The sequence below is a fragment of the Euprymna scolopes genome, chromosome 11, assembly GCF_053919585.1.
Source record: "Euprymna scolopes isolate OS-2025 chromosome 11, ASM5391958v1, whole genome shotgun sequence".
NCBI lineage: Eukaryota > Metazoa > Mollusca > Cephalopoda > Sepiida > Sepiolidae > Euprymna > Euprymna scolopes.
In genome coordinates, this window is record NC_136492.1 from 28,158,849 (window position 1) to 28,167,263 (window position 8,415).

The window sequence follows — 8,415 nt, forward strand, 5'->3', positions numbered from 1 at the left end:
AAGCATCTCATTTACATATTAACTTTGCAACTAATTTTGCCTTTGATAGCATTTCAGACCACAATTGGATAGATTTTTTTATATATTATTATTCTGAATATCATCACTGATGTTGCAATTATTACGATTACCACCGGCAACATTATAATCATTGTTATTTTGTGGCATAATTATTGCTTGCATATTTGTTTTCGATTTCTACTTTCTCTCGCCCTCTCCAGCCCCTCCTCCCCTTCGCCTCTTATCTTCCTTTTAATTCATAAGAGATTCAAGATTAGAAATCAAATTCTTTTACTCCAATATGATTCTTACTTACGCCCTTCCCTCCCTCTATCCAACAGACGCCATGTTACAGCGTCGACAACGTCTTAATCTTCCTCCATTTGTAAAGAATGGATTCTGAAATAATTTGGCGTATCGATTTACTGAAAAACAGACGTCCATTTGAATTTGCTGTCATTTTCAAAGACGTCTGTATTTTTATAGAGTAAACGAATTCCTTCTCAGGTGCGTCTACGTCCCTTAAGAAGAGGTTTTGTCCGTTTGTTGCTCGGTCGATAGGTTTGTCTCTCACACGTAAGTCTGTGATGGAGTATTTTTAGATGCGTCCTCCTATGGGTATAAATAGTTCTAAATGTATATCAGTCACGCGCTTAAGTTTGGTCTTTTTTAAATTTTTATATGGGCATGCCTTAGGATATGGGGAGGTGTCTTACCAGTCAACCTGTACACTGCTAGTTATAGAGTTGTGGATAGTGTCCCCATGACAGGTAATAAGGCTTTATTTTGTGCTGCCAGTGTTAATCCTGACAGTTTCTGAAAACAAAACAGAGACTGATTGCTACACTAGATCCATTACTTGCGATAACAAGGAAGAATACTACTGAAAACTAAAGAGTGACAAACCAACGGACAGCTACAGCCTTTTATAGAGACGCGTAGACGTATGCCAGTATGCAGGCTAGGGTGTACGGGGTACCTCCAATAAGTTTCCAGATTTTTTGTACACGCATTTAAAATTGTCGCAGACTCTTGAAAATTCAGTATGTTATTGCTATACATCTTATGATATGACTGACCAATTTTTATGATTTCACGTTCAAATAAACAGCTACAGAAAGGATTTGGAATACGCCTTACTAAAGCCTGATTGTCACAGCTGTTGAATCAAAAACTTCAATCTGGACGTGAGGACACTTTAGAGAAACGATATGTAATTCTGTTTTAAACTTGGAAAAAATTCAACAGAAACGTATGAAATGCTTCAGACTTCTTTTGTACCATCTTGCATGAATCGAGCATCAGTTTTTGAATGGCATAAGAGATTCAAGGAAGGTATGTGATCTGTGAGAGATGGCGAAAGGTGTATGAGGAGTAAGGAAATCAGAACACCAGGGTCGATTGGCGAAATAAAGGATTTCATAAATAAGGACCGTAGTGTGCTTATAGAGACAATAAGTGCGCCGTTTAATCTCAGTGTGGGAACTGTACACTCAATTATTCGCAAGGAACTGAAGATGCGAAAGATTTGCGCAAAGTTTGTCCCAAGGATTCTCAGAGAAGATCACAGATTATTTGACCAAAATAAGATTCAAGTAGGTTCTACACCTTCCCTATAATCCAGCTCTTGCTCCCTATTACTTTTGATTATTCCCTAAGTTCCAGGAAAATCTTAGAGGTTGTCGTTATGAGACAATTGAACAGATGAAAGAGGCTGACGAGGGTCATTGACACATTCACTAAAGAGGACTTCTATGGCGCCATTCAGAATTTGTTGAAACGGTACAACATATACATTGCAACCAGAGGAGATTAATTTGAAGAGGACTAGAGTTTCATGCGTGTACTATCAATAAAAGTGGCCATACGAAAAAAGTATGGAAACATTTATGTCACTACGTAGGTGTAGTATCTGTTCTGTTATCTATTATTGCTATGCCTTTATAAACCATATTTTTAAACGTACAGAATAGTTTCAACTCGAGAACTCGTAAGGTTTACCAAACGCATTAGATTTTTTTAAAATTAAATTCACATACTTTTAGCGGTAGTAAATGATTCATAACAGTTGTTATACTGTAAACAGGTTCTTACAAATCGTTTACGGCCGTTAAAATCACGATATTTATTTCCTTCCCACGTCGTTAAACATGACACAAAGTCATAAAGTGGGATTTTAATAGCCAGCTACTCGTCAGCATTCCCAGTAAGGCGCCTCATGGATTAGAAATAAACTAACCCCTTATTAAAGTCTAAACCTGAGGGACTGGACCTCCTAGAACTGCACAGAACTAGCAAAATACAGCAGTCAACAGGGAGAAAGTCATTTCAATATCTTTTGATTTGGGCCAAGAAAAAACTCCGACTGAATTTAAATATTTATATGTATACGGGTGTAGCCAGCTGCATAATATCCAGACATTAGAGAAAAAAATAGCAAAGTCAAAGTACCATCTCTAGAGCACAAGATTTGTCAACGCTTCACATATGCTTAATGGCAAAGGATGGCTCAAGGCCAAGTCAAAACAAGGCAGGTTCCGTCATTTATTTGCGTTAACTATTCTTTGCTTTTCATGTTTAAAAACTCTCACAAATCGTTTTAATAATAAAACTATGCAAATTTCGTGACGAAATGTTTTTTTAGTGCGTTTTATATAAATTATGTGTTTGTTTTGGTTCACGAATTTTCGAAAGGTGTACAAGTTTGCACTTTAACCGTTGGTTTTATAAAGTGTAACAGTTTCTCAAGGAGAAAGAAAAACGGTTACCCTCTCTCTTTCTCTATCTCTTTCTTTCTTTATCTCTCTCTCTCCTCTCTCTCTCCTCTCTCTCTCTCTCTCTCTCTCTCTTATATATATTTATCTCTATAAATAATCCTATCTAATAATTGGATAGCAAACGCTGTATTAGATTGGTGCAAAAATAATGTTGTTTTTTACGTATATATATCTGATAAAAAGCGACATTACTTTTGCACCAACCTAATAGTAAAAGAAATGGCGGCTGTTGGTGCGCGAATACACACGCGCGCGCGAGCGTGTGTGAACCATTTTTCTACCTCATGCCGAAAATGTGTCCATCATTGACAAGGTCACAAAATACTCAACCAGAGGAGAGGAAATCGTTCTAGACTGGATTTTATTTATTTATTTATTTATTTATATATTTATTTGTCTCAGTACATGGTGTCTATTCTTGGGATCTTCATTTTACTCGCATCAAAAAAAAAAAAAAATATCGTGTGTCTATCTTTGCCCTGGGACAAGTAAATAAGGACATTTCCAAAAATTTCTAATTCTGTCAAAGGATGCGATATTATCAAAAGAAGTGAACGGCGAAATCGACCTATACAAATATGAATTAATTTTATTGACAAGAAAAAAATCCTTCATGACTGAGGCAATTTTTATTTTTTGTTTTTATCCAGAGTGCCCCAGTTTTGAGGAAGCTGGATTTTCCCCACATTAAAAACCCGATCATGTGTCTAACTCTGCCCTCGTGGGGAGGCAAGTAAATAGGAACAAAATGAGGAAAATGCAAAGTATTCATAAAGAATGAAAGTTCTAAGAATCCGATAACATTTTAGAGAAAAGAAAGTTTTTTGTCTATAAGGAGAAATTACACGTGTTTATTTCGGCTAGCGCCGTGTGCGTTTAGATGTGTGTAAATGAATCTAGCCGATCTCCGTTTGGTCTCAAGAAACCATCAAGATTAACAATTGTTGGAATTCTTGCAATGACTGCTTGAACGAAACTAAGAAACGAAAGAGCACCTCCCACATGAAATGGATCTTTTAAACAATGACTGTGTTACCCTAAAATGACTTATGCAAAGATTAGAAGCACAGCCAGAAACCTCCACAAGTGGGACGAGCAACAACACTTTACCTGAGAGTTCATCGTTCAAATTCTATGTGCTTAACATTCACAGACAACACGAATTGGAACAAATACATCAAAGAGATTGCCAAGGTAGCTACAAAGAAAGTGGCCTCTTCTACTATCCTGAGAGTACCTATATTTCTACAAAGTGACCATTCGCCTATGTATGAAGCATTGTTGCTACATCTGGGCTGGCGCATCTAGCGCTAGTCTCTCGCTCTCTGAGAGGGAGGGAGAGAGAGAGAGAGAGAGAGAGAGAGAGTGTGTGTGTGTGTGTGTGAGAGAGAGAGAGAGAGTGAGAGCTCTCTCTCTCTCTCTCTCTCAGACAGGGTCCAAATACAGTATCCAATCTAATAGATCCTGTATTATCTGCCAAGCTCCAACCTCTGTCCCATCGCCACAATATTTTACCCCTGTGCTTGTTTTACAAGTATTTTAATGGAGTATGCTTTGATGACCTCATAGCACTTGTGCTCCCTTTGTAGCACATAACCCTGACCAACCTGGCAAGCAGCAATTTAACCCCCTTCACTGTTGAGGTTCTTAAATGCCAGGAAGTGTTCTACTCTTTTTTATTTATTTCTACAAACTGCTGAACTTTGACATTCATTCCTGTTTCCTGCTTCTTTTTTATTTTATTATTTTTTATTTTCTTCCTTTGAAGATTGTAATGCTGGGTATGGGGCAGCCAGCATTGCCCCGCTTTTTATTGAAACCAACCGAGAGCTCTTTTTAGTATCCTCGCTGTTCCCTTAAGTGCAATTGTCTGGATCTCTTTTGTACTTGGTTCACCGAGAATATTAGTTGGGTAGGACTTCAGGTTCTTCTTCATAAGCCCTGTGACACCTATGATAACTGGTATGATTGATATCTCCTTAAAATTCCAGTTTCTTTTCATATCATATATGAGACCTTGTATTTGGTCTGTTTTTCTCTTTCAGCTCTGTTCAGACCGCCATCATTAGGAACACTCACTCCAATCAAGATTGCAACTGTCTCTGACTTATTCCATATAACTATGTCAGGTTTCAGAGCAGCATTTTCAAGGTAGGTGACTGTAGGGATTACATGGTCGTAATGTATGGTATATAAGTCATTTCCAACTGTTCTTTCAGGTTGATGTTCCCAGGATTTGCTGCTACACTGGATGTTTAATTTTTTACAGATGGTCCAGTGGAGGTACTTACATACTCCATCATGTCTCGCTGTATAGTAGCCGTCCCCTAAAAGAACCTTGCAACTTGATATCAGATGACCAACACTTTCCAATTCTCTATGGCAAAGCCTGCATTTATTGTCATTACTGATCCCTGCCATCTTCTCGAATGCATTGGTCATCAATACTGTACTAACATGTTGACGTTTAAATGTAACGTGAATAAATATCCTACTGTTCGACTGACGGCATCGACCCCTGCAGACATGGTCCTTACGTCCAAGTGGCAATATGCCTTGATTTGGATAAAAAAAGAATTAAAACAAGACTGTTATACTCTACTTTATAGCTGTTGTTGTTGTTTTACCACGTTTCGGCCAACTTATCCTCCGGCTTTCTTAAGGTGGTTAACCGCAACAGGTTAAGAACACAACATTGAATTTATAAGACCATAATATCCGACCTTGGTCGCTTTTTGACGCCCATGGCGCTATGGATAGAGGCGTTGAGTCTCTACAGTTCCAGGTGAGCATTGTCTGAAAATAGCGGCTTCAACCCTACCCAAGACAGGCAATAGAACGCACTAGCGGATTAGTTTGCCAAAAACCTGGTACGACAACAACAGCTATGGAAGGCAGTAATTATTGCGGATGCAATTACAAGACTCCGCATACTTATCACGTCGTGGTTAATCACCTGAAGAAGGCCAGAGGATAAGTTGGCCGAAACGTTGGAAAACAACAACTACGAAAATGATGATAACAGTCTGCAAGGAACTGAATACACAGATTATGCAGCCCCATCTCAAAAAATTAAAAAAAATAAATAAATAAGTGGGACTTGTGGGAATTCCACAGAGAACTTTTTCATATGTAATATATTAATGTTGGTATTCTATGGATGTTCAGCGTAAATTAGACGCTCTGGTATTATTGTAGCTTTTTTGTGAAAATTGTAAAAGAATTTATCTAAGCTAGCAGGGATAACCGGTGTAGCCCGATCATAAAATACGCTTAAATATAATATTTTAATTCTTGCAGATTTTGTATATATTATTATAGAGTCAATTTTCTATCGATTCTTATATATTATAAAGTTGTGATTTCCAAAATAAAAAATATATATCTATATTACTTCGGTGCATCTGCTTGAATCGAAACCGAAATCAAAACTTATGAAGAAAAAAAAATATTATATATATATATATTGTTTTTGAAAATATATATTTTTTTTAAATATTTAAAAAAAAAACAATATATATACCGCTCTGGGGGTATCAAGTTGGTTAAAGGGAAAATTATTCCCAACTCGCATTTAGGTAAAAATGCACTTTCGTAAATAATTGAATTCATTCAAAAACGTATCGCAAAAACAAAAACAAATAACATCTCTCTCTCCCTCCCCCTCCCCCTCCCCCTCCCCCTCCCCCTCTCTCTCTCTCTCTCTCTCTATATATATATATATATATATATATATATAAATATATATATATATATATATATATATATATAACTTGAGTTTATTCAGATATAATCGAAGCTTAAACCAAAATTTATGAAGAATACTTAGTAAAATTATTTATAAAAATAATAGGTGACTTGAGTGTCATCAGCTATAATCGATATCGAAACCAAAGCAAAGAATTCTTGGTAAAATTATTTAATTCCAGAAATGGAAGGTCATAAGAATTAAACGACAGTCAGTCGGTAGGAAAAATATGTAAGCGTTACACACAAAATAACACACAAGCTATCGTATTAATATATTGCTAATACTATATGACTACCCTTGTGGAAATTCTAGATAGACAGTGGAACACGTCCTCAATGGCTGCAACAATGGATCAACCTGTACTAATCCAATGATGGATCAAGTATTTTTTACAAGAGAATCACCATTTATCAAGTCTCGAAGGTCACTCGAGGATAAGGGGTCATGAATATTAGGTTGTAGTTTAATAATCGTCCATGGTGAGATAGGGTTAAGGTTAGGGTTATTTAAGGGTTAAGGTTAGGGTTATTTAAGGGTTAAGGTTAGGGTTATTTAAGGGTCTCAAAAAGAAATGTTTACATTGGACTTGAAGACTCCCATATTTTAATCAGCCAGGAAGCAGAACAGTGTCCCACATGCGGGCAGTTCAAGGAAAGAAGTTTTAGGCACAAATAGAGAGTGGAGAAAATTGTTGATAGTGGTTGTAGCTAGTTAGGTGTTGTGAAAGTTTGGTAAAGGGCGGGACCATAGATTGGAGCTCAGACGAGAACTTGTCATGAAAATAACGTTAGAGCGGAGAGAGGCTCGCAACGTCTTTTCTGTGGGAAGAGAAAAGGGGCATCACTTACTAGGTTTCGAAGCCGTTTTTGAAATCTATCATGGCAAGATAGAGCGCGCCGAACAGCTCCTGTCCAGACGTGGCAACAGTAGACCTTTTTAGGACGTACTTGGCTCTTAGACAGATGGAGAATTGCATCGGCGGTGAGATACCTACAGGAGCAGTAGAATGATCCAACTATTTTTCCAGCGATCTTGGGATGATGATGATGATGATGATGATGATGATGATGATGATGATGATGGGCTGGGATTCACTAGGCTTTTCCACATGTAGATCAGCTAAAGCTGTCAAATGAGCTTGTGTAAATCTAAGACAGACAATGCAACACACCTTCATTGACTGTCGCAATGGATCAACTTGCACTGACCAAGATTTGATAAACTGTAAAGATGAATCCTGTATCGGCATGATGATGATGATGATGATGATGATGATGATGATGATGATGATTATGATGATGATGATGATGATGATGCCATTTAATTGCTAAACGCGTAATTTGAGTGGACGCACATTAAGAACATCACTCTCTGTTGATGCTAAAATGCGCATGATCTTTTTTTTTTCCTTTTTTGAAAGGGGTTTAGGGCATTAGCTTCAGGGTGATGTTGACTCGTGTCTCGTGTGTGTGTGTGTGTGTGTGTGTGTGTGTGTGTGTGTGGATACATGTGTAAGATGCTGAAGTGGCTCAAGTCGTGATCTGAATGTTGATCAACAGTGATCAAATCCGGAGGGGTGGAGGAGAGAAGGTCATAGATTTGATCTCCACTCTCTTCATGTACGATCACGCGTGGCATGCGTGTATATGGGTGTGGTATGAAAGTGATTCGCACATTGTTATGAGAAAGTCAAGGATAAATGAATTTATCAAAACAGAAGATGTTTGAAAGAAGCGGGGGGGGGGAGGCAGAAAGATAGCAAGCGTGAAAGACAGAGAGAAAGAGAAAGAAAGAAAGAGAGAGATAGAGTGAGGGGGGATTGAAAAACGAAGTTGGAAACTGAAAAAAAAAAGGTGCACTGGGGAGAGGAAATTCATAGAGTGAAAA